Source organism: Eutrema salsugineum, unplaced genomic scaffold (genome assembly GCF_000478725.1).
Source record: "Eutrema salsugineum unplaced genomic scaffold, Eutsalg1_0 scaffold_1, whole genome shotgun sequence".
Taxonomy (NCBI): Eukaryota; Viridiplantae; Streptophyta; class Magnoliopsida; order Brassicales; family Brassicaceae; genus Eutrema; species Eutrema salsugineum.
Genome location: NW_006256909.1, coordinates 13,119,179 through 13,136,418, shown reverse-complemented (window position 1 = coordinate 13,136,418; position 17,240 = coordinate 13,119,179). Strand labels below are relative to the sequence as shown.

General features: G+C 31.7%; 1 protein-coding gene across 1 annotated transcript in view; it reads left to right on the top strand.

Annotated features, from left to right (window-relative positions):
• LOC18028311 (60S ribosomal protein L27-3) overlaps positions 1-17,240 on the top strand; it is a 32,041-nt gene that overhangs the window by 14,604 nt on the left and 197 nt on the right. The gene's annotated exons all lie outside the window — the stretch shown is intronic.

Below are 17,240 nucleotides of genomic sequence, written 5' to 3'. Positions count from 1 at the left end.
ACATAAGATATATCAGCTCGACCATTTTTTCAAAGAAATACCTGGATTGTTTTCAAATAATCTTCTTCTGTAAAGAATATCATCAAATAGCAAATTCCAAGTTTCTTCCCAAACTCCAAATGGATTAATTATGCTATCAGTCAATAGCATAACGCAGAACAATTTTCGAAGGAAGTCACAAGAACCCCACATGCTTGCTTCATTAATCCCATCTATATATTCTCTATCATCATCTAGTAAACCCAATGCATAACACGCATCTTTGTATGTAGGATGTAAAACACCATCAACTGTCTTCAAATCATCAAACCCCTTAGGACATTTGTGTCGGTTGAGTAGAACACGAAGGTAGTACAATTGGCCACATTTCAGAGATACATAGGTTATTCTACCAACGACTAACCTATTCTTCTGTTGCCTTGGTTTCCATTCAATATTTTTACGATCGTAAACAAACATTGTAGGAAACTCAGCATATGTTGTTAGGTTTTCAGCTTCTGGATACTTATTGCAAGCTTCAAAAAATTCTAAAAACATTGAGCTCTGTCCGGACCTGCGATTTAGAACAGTTTCAACTAAATCATCATCATCAAAAAGTACTGATTGCTCGTTTTCAAGATGAAAATAGAGTTTCTCCACTGGAGTCGTCCTAAAATGGATTAGAAATGCTAGCAAACGCCATGTAGCTTCGCATGCAGAAACATCTACATACAAAGAAATCAGTAGATATTTAATTTGTGATCAAAACTTTTACAACTTATAAAACATGCATACAATCTATATCCAATTAAATATTACCTGCAATTGAAGTACTCCTTAATTTTATCAGTATTATCCTCGCCATTTTCATCTACATTTGCGCATGCTACAGATTCTGCACTTTGATTTACATCATGTTCAATAGTAGCTAGAACACGATCAGGTCCTTTGTTGATATATTTGAAAAGGTATTTGATTGACCTTGCCTGAGTACACCATTCAACATTGATGTGAGCTCTATATCGCAACGATAGCTCTCTATTATAAGGCACAACAAAACTGTTGTCAATTTGTAGTCCATTCTTCTCAACAAATGCCTCAGTCTTCCTTCTCATATAATGTGGAAACCCTCTGTTGTCAATGGTAGTTCTTTCACAATATTTCTTTGGAAACTGCTTAGAACACTTCCCATTTACCATACATGGACTACTTTTGTTAATCACTCCGCAAGGTCCATGTATCATGTTCTGCTTCACTACTTCATACAAAACCGGATCAGTATCTTTTTCAGGAATCTCAGCAGAAATAACTTTATCAATAGATTCAGCAGTAGACAATTTTCTTTTTTCCGCCATCCATAGTAGGATATGTGCATGTGGAAGTCCTCTTTTCTGGAATTCAATAGTATACATACCTGTTAATATAAAACAACCAAATATGGATTATTATAACAATTTTAATCAAATTATAAATACAAATATTAAGAATGTAAACTTAACATACCACAAACACTTTTCCGAAAATGTTCTTTTTAGTGAGATCACTCATGAGGCTGTCTATCTTAATTTTGAATATCCTGCAGAAGATATCTGGTCTATCTTCAGGATTCAAATTTCGCTTCTTTGTATATCTAATTATCTCAGGCCAGTTTGGATTGCAGGTGAAAGTTATAAAAAGATCAGGAAATCCAAAGTGCTTACAAATGGCCATTGCATCCAAATAGTTATTGTTCATATAGCGTGAACCACCGGTAAATGATGCAGGTATCAAAGTCCTCTTATCTCTGTTGGATAAATCAGAGGTTCCTTCCTTTTCAGCCTCAACCAGATTCATATATTTGTCTGAACGAAACTTCTTCTGATTGTTCCTGAAATATTGAAGTCGGCTAGACTCTATCATAGTAAACACATCAACCAGAAACTGCTGATACAATCGTTTGGACCGAATGACTGACTGAGATTCCATTAACCTATCTTGAATTCTATAAGCATAGAATTCTCACATGCTTATAGTTTTCCGTTTCCGTTTGTTTCCATCATCAAAACCGTCTTCAATACCAATAGTGAATCCATCCTCACCATATGGAAATAATAATGGATACTGAAGAGCTAGATAACCCACATATAGTTCACTAATTCTTCTGAGGTTTCCGTGTTTAGTCTCTAATACAATATCTCGTATATCCATTCCTTCTTGAAAATCCCCAGGAATCAAGGCTGCGACTTCTGTGGAAGTTGGCATGTTATGTGTTCTAGCATCTTTATTCCTGTTAACAATGAGAACTAACTTGACGTTGTCTTCTGGTTGTTGAATATTGTATCTGTCTTTGTAAGAACGGAAAGCTTTCACCATTGGATTACAAAAGTTTAACATCTTCATGAGACATTCAATTAACGCCGGCCTTAACTTGGTCGAGCTAGAGACATTTTTGCTGAAATAGTAAGAAAGTGCATAATTAAATGTAATGTATGATAAACATATTAACCATTAGTAAACACTAATGTTAATGGATATTAAAACAGTGCGTACAGTACATACCTGATTGATTTCTCTCTGTTTGTTATCTCATTAGCTGTATCATGGATATAAATCTGACAGAACTTTGGTTTCTCTTTCCTTTGAGGAATCAAAGAACCAATTAAGTGATAATTTTCACCATGTAGTTGGAATACGAGTGGACCACGACCCTTGTTTATATCGTAATTTATCTTTCCACCAATAGATGTAAAAGAAAACATCATGTTGTAAGCTCTGATATTCTCACGAAAATAGCGACAAATATCATCATCACTTGAGAAGAGATATATCAAAAATGGAGGAGGTTGGTTAAGTAAGGGTAGCTTAACTTTTCCCTGCAAACAACATATAGTAAATATATATGTTGCACTCTTCTTCTTTTTCTGAATTCGTTCATTAAACCACATCCTTGCTTTGCAGTGCGTGCATTAATACATCAGATCACCATCATCATAATATCCTGAGGTAATATAACATTCGAGATAATTAAACAATTAATACAGTTAATAATATAACGATAAAAGTATCAATATAAATGTGTAAAATTAGAGACATAACCATTTTCCAATATCACAGGTTTACGTTCATGATCATTATCTTCTGCTATAGTATCAGTTCCATGAGGACTTTCGTTAAACTTAACCCCTTTCATTAAACGTTTCCTGTTATGTCTGGCCTTTCGCTGTCTCTCGAACAAAGATTTAGATAGTTTCTCAAGTCTTTCTCTAGCAATGATTTTGTCAACAGAAGAGTTCCACCACATAATGACTTAGACTCAGAGTTAAGATTACATTAATATGTATCCAAGGATAATAAAAATTAAAAGTAATAGGAAAAAAATGAATTACTAATTAAGAGAAGGATACATGACTTCTCTATTCCATCAACTGTGTCTGAGCTTGATGTATTCTTGTTTGATTTCTCTGGTGAAAACATATAACCAAAGAATATTGAATCAAAAGGAATGTTATATATTAAATCAGATACATCGTTTAGATATAAATACAATTCAGTAATCTTACTTGGACCACAATGTACTTGTTTAGGAAGACCGGAATGCTGGGGTTGTGAAACATGAGTTGTTCGAGACTTACTAACAACAGATGGTGGCGTCGCATATGTTGTATTTGAGGTTGTACATTCAGATACATTAATATCATTTGATGAAAGGATACCATCTGATAATAAAATTGAAAAACAAACAATGAGTTAATAATTTTTATACTACTAATAAATGGAATTAGTCTTACTTGGCTGTAAAGGTAGAGATTTAGCAATACCAGAATTTAGCTTCCGTGAATTAGGATTTGTTCGAGATTTGCTAACAACAGATCGGCATGTCGTATAGGTAATATTAGAGGTAGTGGTTTCATTCCTATTAGTTTGCCATGATGATTGGATAACACCAGTACCATTACTAACGTTGCTTGCACGGTTTAGATCATGAATTGTTGTATTATGTTTTGCAATTTTAGGCTGTGAAAATTGAGTTTCAGATATGATGTTACCAAACCTAATACCTGGAAATATAATATATGTTAGCATTGAATGTATAAACATATAAGCTTACTATATATAAAAGGAAGAAATGAAAAATGGTAGTTGAGATATAGGTAACCCGTTTCGTCAAAAGATGGTGAGCATTGCAAAGGTCTCTTTATAGGTGGCCTGTTTTCTTTTAATGAGCTTGATAATGCTATATGAAGACAAACAATATCATAACATATAACATATTAGACAATTCTTAAAATGATTTTTTCAATAAAACATAGTTCACATACACTGTTGAGATTTAGGTGTGTTTGACCGTATAGAGAAACAACCAGAGTTGCTGACATCTCTAAGAATTTCATCTATGTATAGAAACAAAAAAAGTCAACACAATTTAAAAATAATTCAAAGTATAAAATTATTGAGTAAAGCAAATAATAGATAAAAACTCACTTGAAGTAGATATGTCAGATGTAATCCGAGATGAACTCTTCACCAAATCGTTTGAATTGCTTAAATCTCTAAATATCATATCAAATGCACCAGAAATAGGCTTTGTGGAATGTGTTTGGCTGGTAGATACTGTCTTTTGTTTTTTCTGAATTCTGTTTTCATCATTTTCGTATCCATAACAATATTTTTAGAACTATGCATTGCAAAAGAAAGTGAATATAAGTGTAAATAGAGGTAAACGTGAACACAAAGAATGTTATGAAGTGGAAAACTTGACTTATATGAATGAATGGTTGTTTGTTCGAAAATTCAAACTAAATGTGATCCCTTATGAATAGGAAAAAAAATATTCTACATTTAAATTCATATATTTAAATCCACAAAAATAGATCGTAAATGAATGATCCACAAAAATAGATCATAATCTTCTGCTATAGTATCAGTTCCATGAGGACTTTCGTTAAACTTACCCCCTTTCATTAAACGTTTCCTGTTATGTATGGCCTTTCGCTGTCTCTCGAACAAAGATTTAGATAGTTTCTCAAGTCTTTCTCTAGCAATGATTTTGTCAACAGAAGAGTTCCACCACATAATGACTTAGATTCAGAGTTAAGATTACATTAATATGTATTCAAGGATAATAAAAATTAAAAGTAATAGGAAAAAAAATGAATTACTAATTAAGAGAAGGATACATGACTTCTCTATTCTATCAACTGTGTCTGAGCTTGATGTATTCTTGTTTGATTTCTCTGGTGAAAACATATAACCAAAGAATATTGAATCAAAAGGAATGTTATATATTAAATCAGATACATCGTTTAGATATAAATACAATTCAGTAATCTTACTTGGACCACTATGTACTTGTTTAGGAAGACCGGAATGCTGGGGTTGTGAAACAGGAGCTGTTCGAGACTTACTAACAACAGATGGTGGCGTCGCATATGTTGTATTTGAGGTTGTACATTCAGATACATTAATATCATTTGATGAAAGGATACCATCTGATAATAAAATTGAAAAACAAACAATGAGTTAATAATTTTTATACTACTAATAAATGGAATTATTCTTACTTGGCTGTAAAGGTAGAGATTTAGCAATACCAGAATTTAGCTTCCGTGAATTAGGATTTGTTCGAGATTTGCTAACAACAGATCGGCATGTCGTATAGGTAATATTAGAGGTAGTGGTTTCATTCCTATTAGTTTGCCATGATGATTGGATAACACCAGTACCATTACTAACGTTGCTTGCACGGTTTAGATCATGAATTGTTGTATTATGTTTTGCAATTTTAGGCTGTGAAAATTGAGTTTCAGATATGATGTTACCAAACCTAATACCTGGAAATATAATATATGTTAGCATTGAATGTATAAACATATAAGCTTACTATATATAAAAGGAAGAAATGAAAAATGGTAGTTGAGATATAGGTAACCCGTTTCGTCAAAAGATGGTGAGCATTGCAAAGGTCTCTTTATAGGTGGCCTGTTTTCTTTTAATGAGCTTGATAATGCTATATGAAGACAAACAATATCATAACATATAACATATTAGACAATTCTTAAAATGATTTTTTCAATAAAACATAGTTCACATACACTGTTGAGATTTAGGTGTGTTTGACCGTATAGAGAAACAACCAGAGTTGCTGACATCTCTAAGAATTTCATCTATGTATAGAAACAAAAAAAGTCAACACAATTTAAAAATAATTCAAAGTATAAAATTATTGAGTAAAGAAAATAATAGATAAAAACTCACTTGAAGTAGATATGTCAGATGTAATCCGAGATGAACTCTTCACCAAATCGTTTGAATTGCTTAAATCTCTAAATATCATATCAAATGCACCAGAAATAGGCTTTGTGGAATGTGTTTGGCTGGTAGATACTGTCTTTTGTTTTTTCTGAATTCTGTTTTCATCATTTTCGTATCCATAACAATATTTTTAGAACTATGCATTGCAAAAGAAAGTGAATATAAGTGTAAATAGAGGTAAACGTAAACACAAAGAATGTTATGAAGCGGAAAACTTGACTTATATGAATGAATGGTTGTTTGTTCAAAAATTCAAACTAAATGTGATCCCTTATGAATAGGAAAACAAATATTCTACATTTAAATTCATATATTTAAATCCACAAAAATAGATCGTAAATATAGAGAAAGAATCAATTTAGTTACAAATTGCCAAATGAAAAGAATAATTATAGTTAAGTAAAGTAAGTAATAAGGTTAAAAGATATAAGTTATAATACATTATTCAGTTTTAGCTATTGATGGAATTTGTTTTCGGTTAGTAGCTATACGGATCTTTGGATATATAGATTCGTATAAGTATATTTAATTTCTTTACAGTTTTTGAAATAATACTCCATAACTTAATAAAGAGTAATACATTAAAATTGATTATAAGCTAATTATGTTTGACTACTATTTAATATATCATTGATTTCATTTGAATGATGGTCATAAGATTTCAAATACAAATTAGAAAATTACTAAAACGATATACAAAGTAAAACAAAAAACTAATGGTGTGAAAAATGGTACGACATCATAATATTGATTAATAATAACCATCCGATTACAAAAAAAACATCCAAAAGCTAAGTAGAATAAAAAACAATGATAAAAGAAACAATTATTCAGACGATTAAAATATAACAAAACAGTTAAAATAACTGATTTCGGTTCTTAAATCATGGCTTCTCTGTCTTCACGGTCTTAAGGGGCAGAATACTTGGATTAGTCTCACCAGTTTTCTCATCCTTAAACTTCTTCTTTGCAGCCGAATACTCATCAGTATCCTTAATCACTTCCATCTTTTCATTGCTCTTGCGCTTAGAAGTAGGTGTAATTTCAGAATCATCATCATCCATAATCATTAGAGGAACCTATAACATATTAATTAATCTGTATCAATGAAAGTATTATATAATAGTACACATGAATGTAAGAAAACCGAATACACAAATATACCTTTCCATCAAGAGTATTGTGAGCTTTTTCCTCTATCTTGATACTTGGAGTGTTCTACGAAAAGTGAAAGTAATGAATTGTAAGAAATAAAGAATTAGTGTATAAATATTTTTTGATAACCAAATGATATAACTATACCCGAGGAGTAGAAATTTCAGAAAACTCCTTAACCACATCACTTTGTGTAATTATACTGATGACCTTGTATGTGTCACTATTGAAAACAATATTTGAACTTGCAATTGCAATCTTGAAGAGAAACTTTTTACCACAAATATTGCTCAAAGCCAAGGGCAAGACATCAGGATCCTGAATCTAAACAAAGAGAAATTTAAAAAAAATTAAATAGATAAAGCCAGAAACGGTCATGGACAAAAGCATTAGAAATATGAACCTCATTAACAGACTGAGTTAACTGAGCAGCAGTTTGGTTGACAACTTCCTTTGCCTCTTGATCAAATAAGAGGAATTTGGTTTCACCAGTATTATCCATGACACGAAAAATCAACATGAACCCATCATATAATTCAAAATAGGATAAGTTGTACTATATTAGAAGTGAAAACTTTACTATAGCACAAATACAATAACAGACTTACGATGGATAAACATTCTCAATATCCTCATTGCATTTTTTGCACTGCCACAATTGTTTCTTAAATGTTTTCCCAGGATATAGTTCTTTTAAGTAATCCATATCATGAGGGAGAACCTTTTTAGCACAGGCTCCGCATGACATGTAACACCAACCAAACTCAGTGTCAATAGACATAATTGTGGCCATGGTAACACATTTGACAACCTTTGAAAGTGAATAATGATATTATAATCAAATATATGTTATATAAATAAATAAAAAACATAATATATAATTACCTTAGAAGCAGCAATAATCTCGCTAATAGTCCTTCAAGGACTATGCAAGAAGAAATCGTCCTTTACTGATACAGAATTGACAATAGTCAACTGATTTGGATGGGTATAGGTCAGGGTTAAACCATCTTTTGGCAATCTGTATAGATTAGATTACATAGTTATTAGAATATAAAACTTGAGAAGTAAATAAAAACATGGAGATAATTAGTTTTACCTATCTTTAAAAGCCAAACTCTCTGGGAAGACTGGATCAATAATGACCATTTAACAGTTGTAGCAATTGCCAACACTCCAAACACCTTGATAAAGCTTTAACTTTCCAAATCGCAAAACAGCAACGATCACAGCATCATTTGCATGTTGAGCCACACTTTCAAGATTTTCAGCGAATTGTCCCCAAAGAACACAATTAAGTCGAAAATTTCTACATTGAAAATGATAAATAAATTGAGGAAAAAAGGATACTAAACACAAATAGTAAAGATATAGAGCATTAGTGATAGATTAGTAATGTAAATGCTAACTCTCTATCACGGATCTCCATAGAAAGCCTCTTTGTCTGTCTCTTTCCAACATTCAAGATCTCCACATCCCCAATGCTCACAATTTGTCCAATAGCATCTGAGGTAAAAAAAATCATGTTAGTACTTTATAATAACGCAAACAAACTATATATCCAATAAATAATTTAGTAATTAAACAAACTTGCCTATCAAGAAATCTGGATTCATTTTGCCTTCGTGAATATCACTAAACTTGACGAACTTGAAACCTAAGATTCTTGGATCCATTTCTTCTGCCAGTTTGACAGATGTTGTTGATGCGAAAAGGATTTTGTAAACGTGAGGGCTGGTCCTGAACTTACCACCGTTATGAGCCACTTGAAAATTTGTGATAATTCTAGAGGTACCTTCTTCTAACAGATTTTCATTTTTCTTGATGAACTCCTTCTTCAAAGTTACATGCATGGTTTGATTCTGTGTATATATAAAAGAATATGCATGCTTTAAAGATACATAGGTTTGTATGAAACTGAAAATAAATGAAGACAGTCGTAAAATATATAGATTAGTACAAATTTTTAAAAGTAACATAGATAGTATACCTTCTCATCAACAACAACCATTTCCAACGTCTCTACACCATTCAAATATTGTTTCCACACCTTCAATATCTTCACGTAAACTCTCCATTGAGTTTTGAAGGGCTTCACGGAGTAGAGATCGGTGAAAGAAGACATAATAGAAAGATGAAATTTGAGATGCAGAAATGTATTAAAAGGTGAGGGATGATGAAGTATTGGAGAAACGTACATCTATATATATACAGTATTGAGAGAACATGGTATCGCTAGGTTAAATATTTCAAATTTAGAATTTTCTTCTTGTTAATATAATCCAAAGATCTCGGTTATTCTTCGTTTAGGAATAAATATATATCTTTCGCAGTTTGAGTTACTAATATGGATGTTTATTTAGTTGTTTAAAAAATTTCCAAAGGTTTAGGTTTAGGTTTAGAAATCTAGAAAATACGAAAATATAGATACTTACTTAATCCGTTTGAAGTTTAAATTATTGTTATTAGTAGTTTAGAAAATTTATCTAGGAAATTATCTAGGAAAATATCTATGTTTCAAAAATATAAGAACCAAAGAATTCAATGTAGAATATGCGAAAATATAGATTCTTACTTAATTCGTTTGACGTTTAAAATATTGTTATTAGTTGTTTAGAAAATTCCTCTAAGAAAATATTCACCTTTCGAATTTATAAGAACGAAAGAATTAAATGTAGAATATATGAAAATATAGGTACTTACTTTATCCGTTTCAAGTTTAAATTATTATTATAAATTATTAATGAGAATATATTTGACTAAGATTTTTAAAACATGAGCAATCAATACTGATTAAATTTTTAAAAAATAAAATTGTTGATGCTTATATATGAATTAGATAAATGATTAACTAATGTAGGAATGCATATACGCTTTTGAATAATGAATAACGAAATTATAATGATTATACTCTTCTGTAAATGTTTATTGTAAATTTTATTCATTCAACATGTATAAATAATAGTTAATAAGATAATATATAAATAATACCAAAAAACTCAATAAAGAGGTAATGGTTGATAAAATTATAAATGAAAATATGCAGCTAATAAAAAAAATATATGAGGAAGACGTATTTGAAAAATTTATTGCAGTTAAATGTGTTTTAAGAAATAACGGTCTGTTTGGCTATAGAGATAGTAGGATAATTAAAATTAAATGAATTAATAATGTAGCTAAATACCAACTTTAATCCTAGAGCTGCCAAATGTCCAATAGTGCCTCCACTTTAATATATTGGAGATGTGAAATACAAAGGAAAAATTAGAAATATAGGACAAAAAAACTAACTTATTGTCTTTTTAAGATTTCAATACTAAACATTGTTCCAATAAGATTTATAATAATAAAAATCCAGTTTTACCCTAAAAACACAAATTTTTTAAACACAAACTCTTTAAATTATGCTAACCATACAATCATCAGCATCAACATGAACGTCTTGGATATTGCTTTTGAAGCCATCATTATGCTTAGTCACATTGACAAATTTCTCAGATTTTTCTGGCAATTCACAATCTTCTATTCCATTACTTGAATCTGATGGCTCTTTGTTCATATAATAAATATTGGTTTTACTCTTTTGATCGTGAACTATAGCTGTAAATGTCACACACAACCTAATCGACTCGTTCTTCTTTGTATATCCAGCAAAAATTTTCAATTGATGATCGCTAGTTATAATAACTGGAGGAGATCCACTGATATTAATAAACTCGGTAGGTAAATAACTAAACTCGACATAAACAATCCTTTGTTCGATTCCGTAGTCTTCTAAAACCATCTTATTTAACTCGTCAAAAGTAGTATTTGTATCCAAAGTAAGTAATCTTCCTCGTTTTTCTTCATCAACAATACATCTCCACTCCTTATTGTTATCTGATCTCCATACCCCACAAATCACATAGATATGCAACATTTTCTCAGAGAAAAAGAGAAACACTGCGAAAGAAAAAAAAATATGAAAGAGACGCAGAAGAGAAGAGACTTAGAAAAAGATTTTTTTTTTTTTTAAGTTTCTTTAGTTTTGAAAATTAATTAGATCTTAGATTTTTAAAGATTTTTTAAAGATTTTCTTAACTATTTAGATAGAATACAAGTTCTACAGTCTGTAGAATAAAAATATAATTGTGGAATTTTAATTCTAGATATCGTAGAATATAGAGAGAAAGATAGAATGCACTTTCTAGTTATCGTAGAATATAGAGAGAAAGATAGAATACATTTTCTAGTTATCATAGAATATAGAGAAAAAGATAGAATACATATTCTATCACTTAGTAGAACATATTGTAAATGGTAGAATACATATTCCAAGTTTGGTAGATAGTAGAGTAAATAGTAGAATACATAATCCACTAAAATCGTAGCACTATAATATAAATTCTAGATTTCGTAGAACAAGCAAAATAATTTTTTTTATATCTTGATCTTTCCAAATAAAAAAATTTAACATAACTTTCTTTCCTTTTTTGTATTTGACGAAAATTTTTAAAAAAATTATAAATTATTATTTCAATTTTATTATAGTAAATTAAGGGTAAATTAGTCAAAAAATGACAAATTTACAAAAAATCCTAAAGGGACAATAGGTTAGTTTTTTGTCCTATATTTCCAATTTTAAAAATGAACAAGATCTTACTGATCAGTTCGATGGAGCAAATCCATCACTCTCATCAATTGCGGATTCCAAATAGCAAAATATTCTTTTTTTTTTTCAGATCTATTATCATAATATTGTCAGTTTAAAAACCTTAAAAGAGAAATCTATTAATTTAAGACAAGTTATGGAAAGGTTCACCTCAGTTTGGGCATAAAAAACAGAAACCAAAATACCAAACCAGAATCGATCCAAAATTACCGGTTTGATTCGGTTTCGATTATGACTAAAATACCTATAGATACCATACATTGATACCCATGGACATCAGATATTACACAGACCCGAATCGAAAATATTTTGGATATCCGAATACCCGAATACTTGAATCATAATTATATAATAGATTCAAAATATTAAATATATATCGAGTTTTTTGATAAATTTTCAATATTATGGATACATTTTCTTTGGTTTTTTTTATTTTTGGATATATTTTTGGATTATCAGATATAATTTTAGGTTTTCAAATATTTTTTGGTATTTCCGATATGTTTATTCAGTTTTCAGGTATATTTTTGGGTTTTTAGATATATGTTTGGATTTTCTGTTATAGTTTTAGGTATTTTGGATAGTTAACCGATTAAGAACCAAAAAAATCGGATATTTTACATCAAATTTTGGAATTAAACCGACCCAAAAATATTTCGATATTTAAATGGATCCTTAACCTTCATACCCGTAATATCTGAAACCGAATATTACCAAACTGAAACCGTAACAGATATCCGAATTCCTAGGCCGAGGCTCACCAATGTACTAGGTTTAATATAGGATTTTGGAAAACTATGGAATACATCCCATCGATATTTGTCGAAACAAGGGGATTTGTCCACATGGAATAATAAACATGTCTTGAATTTCCTGAGATGCAACTGTAAGTTGGAAAGCTAATCAATTTCCATGAGTTTTACAGATGTTAGGGGTTGATAATAGTTTCTGAATAGAAGAACTAAAGATTCGGAGAAGTTAAAAAGAAAAAAATATTAAATGGATTTTTTTTTTATCAAAAGAACCAATCAAAGAACAAAATTTTCATTATATCCTTTTCTCAAATCGTTCTATTTCATTTAGTATTCTCTAGGGATAAGTTAGAATGATAAAAAACTATATATCCAACAAAATTAAACAATGATATCTACTTGGAAAAACGAAAAAACTTTTGACTCTTATACCAAGCTTTTTTTTTTGTCGTCTCATCGTGTTATTATAAAAGCCCATAACGAGCAAGGATACAAGCATTTTCGAGGCCCAAGATCTTTACAAATTAAAACCCAACTAAAGCCCTTAACATTAGAGATAAGGACTAGTGAATAACAGACACGTGGAGACACGTGAAAGCCTTGAGATGAATGTCAGTCAACGGAGAGAAGATGCCGGCGACATCATCGCCGATGCAGAGCTTCGCCTGAAGATTGAAAGAGCATGACCTCCAATCGGATCTAGCATCCTCCTCGAACAAACCGCTTCTCCTCCACCGTTCACTTTCTCCTCCATTTGAGATCCCATGAGTATTGCCCAGAAACTTTAAATCTCCAATAAAAACATTGACATGCCGATCATCTTCAACTCACAACCAGTCACCCACTGCCTGGAAATAGGCTTTAAGAAAGGGGACCTAGGGAGATCTCATCTCCCGCCGAGAGAGAGGATGGTACCACAAGTTGAAGAAGAAGAGCTCTGAGTATTACCGCCGGAATCGATTGCCTTCGCCTCAATACAAGAGGAACCTGATTTCAAAGGAGAAAAGGGCAAGACAACATCCGATTAAGCTAGAAAACCGTTGCAATAACATAAGAAAATTTTGATTCCTCTAATTCAAAGAAATTCATCACTCCAATAAGGAATAATGATAAAGCTTGAAAAAGGAATCAACATGAAAGATAGCGAAGGAGTTCATAGCTGCGGATGAACATAGATCTGAACAAGTCGGAAAACATAGAAAATCTGATCATAGTCAGAATTATTATTCCGTTTAACCGGAAAACATCTATCCGATATTAATCGAAATTTGTACACCAAAAACTGAGAAAAACTCTCGCTCTGTGAAAGATATTGAAGAGAGAACAGAGGGAGAGGAAAAAAACTCAGCGACTCTTATACCAAGCTAAAATTTAAGTTTTGAATATATGTTTAGTAGGATTAATGGGTAATCAGTACCAGCTTCTTTTAGTAAGCAAAACTAGTACCTTACTGGTCTTTCAGTCATCAATTTCTTTCCTTGATTGAAAAACTAAAAGGCAAAAAATCAAGTCATAAAGGTCAAACAATCAAACTTTTGAATGATTTTTTTTCTTCTTTTCCATAAATGTTAGACCATTGATGTCAAGCTATGTAGGAATCTAAGCGAAGATATCCTTTTTAAAACTTACATCAAATACTAACTCTAATCTAATTATATAAAAGAGAATGATTCAAAATTAACAACTCGCTAGATTGTGACACGTGTCAAGTGAATCGAAAAGATATTGACATGTGTTTAATAAATTTTTAATTATATTTTAATAAGTTTAATTAAAAAAATTGATAATTGGTTCGTAATCATAAAAAGTAAAAAAATAATAATATTTATTAGAATAATTCAAAGTTAGTAATTCATTAGATCGTGATACATGTCAATTGAATAGATAAGATTTTGCCACAAGTTTAATTATATAAAACATTCACATATTGTGCAAGAACACGAGGATGTCGCCGTTTTTTGCAATCGAGATATGTTATTTTTTTTTTTCAACAGCCTCATTACCTAGTACGGTTGGGTTAACCAAACTGGTGGTATTGAGTTTACATACATAACATTTTGAGGGTAGATCCGAGCACTCCTTGCTAGGTTATCCGCCTTCGAGTTCTTTGCGTGTGGGATATGGGATATACGAAAGAAACTGAACCTGTCTTTCATCTTCATTATCTCCTCCAAGTGTAGAGCAAAAGCCGGCCAGTCTTCAGGTGTAGACACCATCTTCACCAACTCTGAACAGTCCGTAGCAAAAGCGACTTCCATCTTTTGATTCTCCAACATACAGTGCATAGCCCATATAAGGGCTTCCATTTCTGCGTGTAGAGGCGTAAGACTTCGTCTTACATTTTGTGCTCCCATTATTTTCTCTGGAACACCTTCCTTAAAATAAAACCATCCTAGACCCGTTATTGGCTCCGTATCTTTCCACGATCCATCAATATAGCACCACCAGCCTTCATAGACTATAGGTATTGACAGGCTTGTAGTATGACCAAGATCTACATGTGTTAATTCTTGTTCTGAATTTTGAGCCTCTTCCCATAAATTCGCTTCTGTTTCCGCTATTTTTAGCGTAACCCGTGGATCAATATTGATATTTGAGTACACTTTCTCGTTTCGAGTTTTCCAAATATACCATGCGATCCATGGAAATTGTATGTTTTTTTCCTCCTTTGGAAGTCTCCAAAACAGATGAGAATCAAAAAGAAAATCCCACTTCTAGACAAAAACCATCCTAGAACAACCACCCTAGAACCTAGTAAAAGTACATAGACAGTAAATTTCAAAGTGATAAGATAGACTACTGCCACTAGAGATGCACACCCTATAAAAAGACTAAGCTCATCAACAAGTTCTTGTAAACAAAGAAAGAGCAAGGAATTGAAAATTTATCGAGTTTTGTCAAAAGGTAAATAACAAACATAACTCCAAACAACACAAGACGGAAGTTAGGTTTGTGTTGTGAATCTCTTGAAATGGTGAAGGATAATTTTCTACCGGTGAAGGAGTGTGTTTGCCACCAGAATACTGTCATTGTCGTCTTTATTTCTGGTTAATTCCGTAAAAACAACAACAAGCAAGATTTATGTGATTAGAAGCCGTGAAGGGCATCAGAGATGGTGATAAACCTGGAAAAAATGATGTATTATCTTTGTCTTTGAGAGCCATAAGAAAATATGTTTTTTGAAAATAATTACACACACGAGAGTATGAAAATCAAGTATTAATATGAAACATACATGAGAATATGAAAAGCAAGTACTAGTGATCTTTAGAGTTTTCAAAAATCATTTTGAAAAAAATAAAACTTAACAAAAAGCACATAATTAGTACAAAATATGAAATATTAGAAACTCTAAAGTATTCAAAGATCTATAAGACCATCATGAAGGGTGATGTAAACTAAAACAAAAACAAAAAAATCACAACACCACAACTTGATCTTTATAAACAGAATTTTCTTATCTAATTTTCTCATTTTTGTGGTTAGTAACTAATTCATTACACCAACCAAAGCCGTAATCTTTTTTCGGAAGCTCATTTTTGACATAGTCGAAGCTGATGAAATTTATGTCGTTAAGTCCACCACGCAAAGAAACCTTTTACCACTCTCTCATGGTCGGTCCCAAATAAAAAGAGTCCAATTATTATTTTTAAGTACATACCGTTTGTATGAAATTATAACTGAGTTTCAATATAATATATATAAAAAGTTTATACCAATATGGCATCGTGTTAAAAAAAAACATTATTCAAAAATAGATTTTCCATATAATTATGTTCTGATTAATTATTTTTTTCTGTTAGAATATTAGTTTATTAAAATTCAAAATAATGTACTGCAAAAAGTGATAATCAAGTTCACAACTGGATTTGGCATTTTTTAGACTAAGTAATTAACAATGTAAAGTCCAAATTAAAATGGGTTTAATTTAACGGCCCAATATGAGGCTCCTCTGAGCTAGGGTTTTTAATAATTGGTTCTCGACTTATAGGAGTCTTTTAAGCGGCGATAGAGAGGAGGAAAATCGTGGTGAAGAAACAATGGTGAAGTTCTTGAAGCAGAACAAGGCAGTGATCCTCCTTCAAGGCCGATACGCCGGAAAGAAGGCCGTGATTATCCGATCCTTCGACGACGGAAACCGTGAGCGTCCCTACGGACACTGCCTCGTCGCCGGACTCAAGAAGTACCCGAGCAAGGTCATCCGAAAAGACTCGGCGAAAAAGACGGCGAAGAAATCTAGGGTTAAGTGTTTCATCAAGCTCGTTAACTACCAGCACCTGATGCCTACTCGTTACACTCTCGATGTGGATCTCAAGGAAGTCGCCACGCTCGACGCTCTTCAGTCCAAGGACAAGAAGGTCGCTGCTCTCAAGGAAGCCAAGGCCAAGCTCGAGGAACGTTTCAAGACCGGC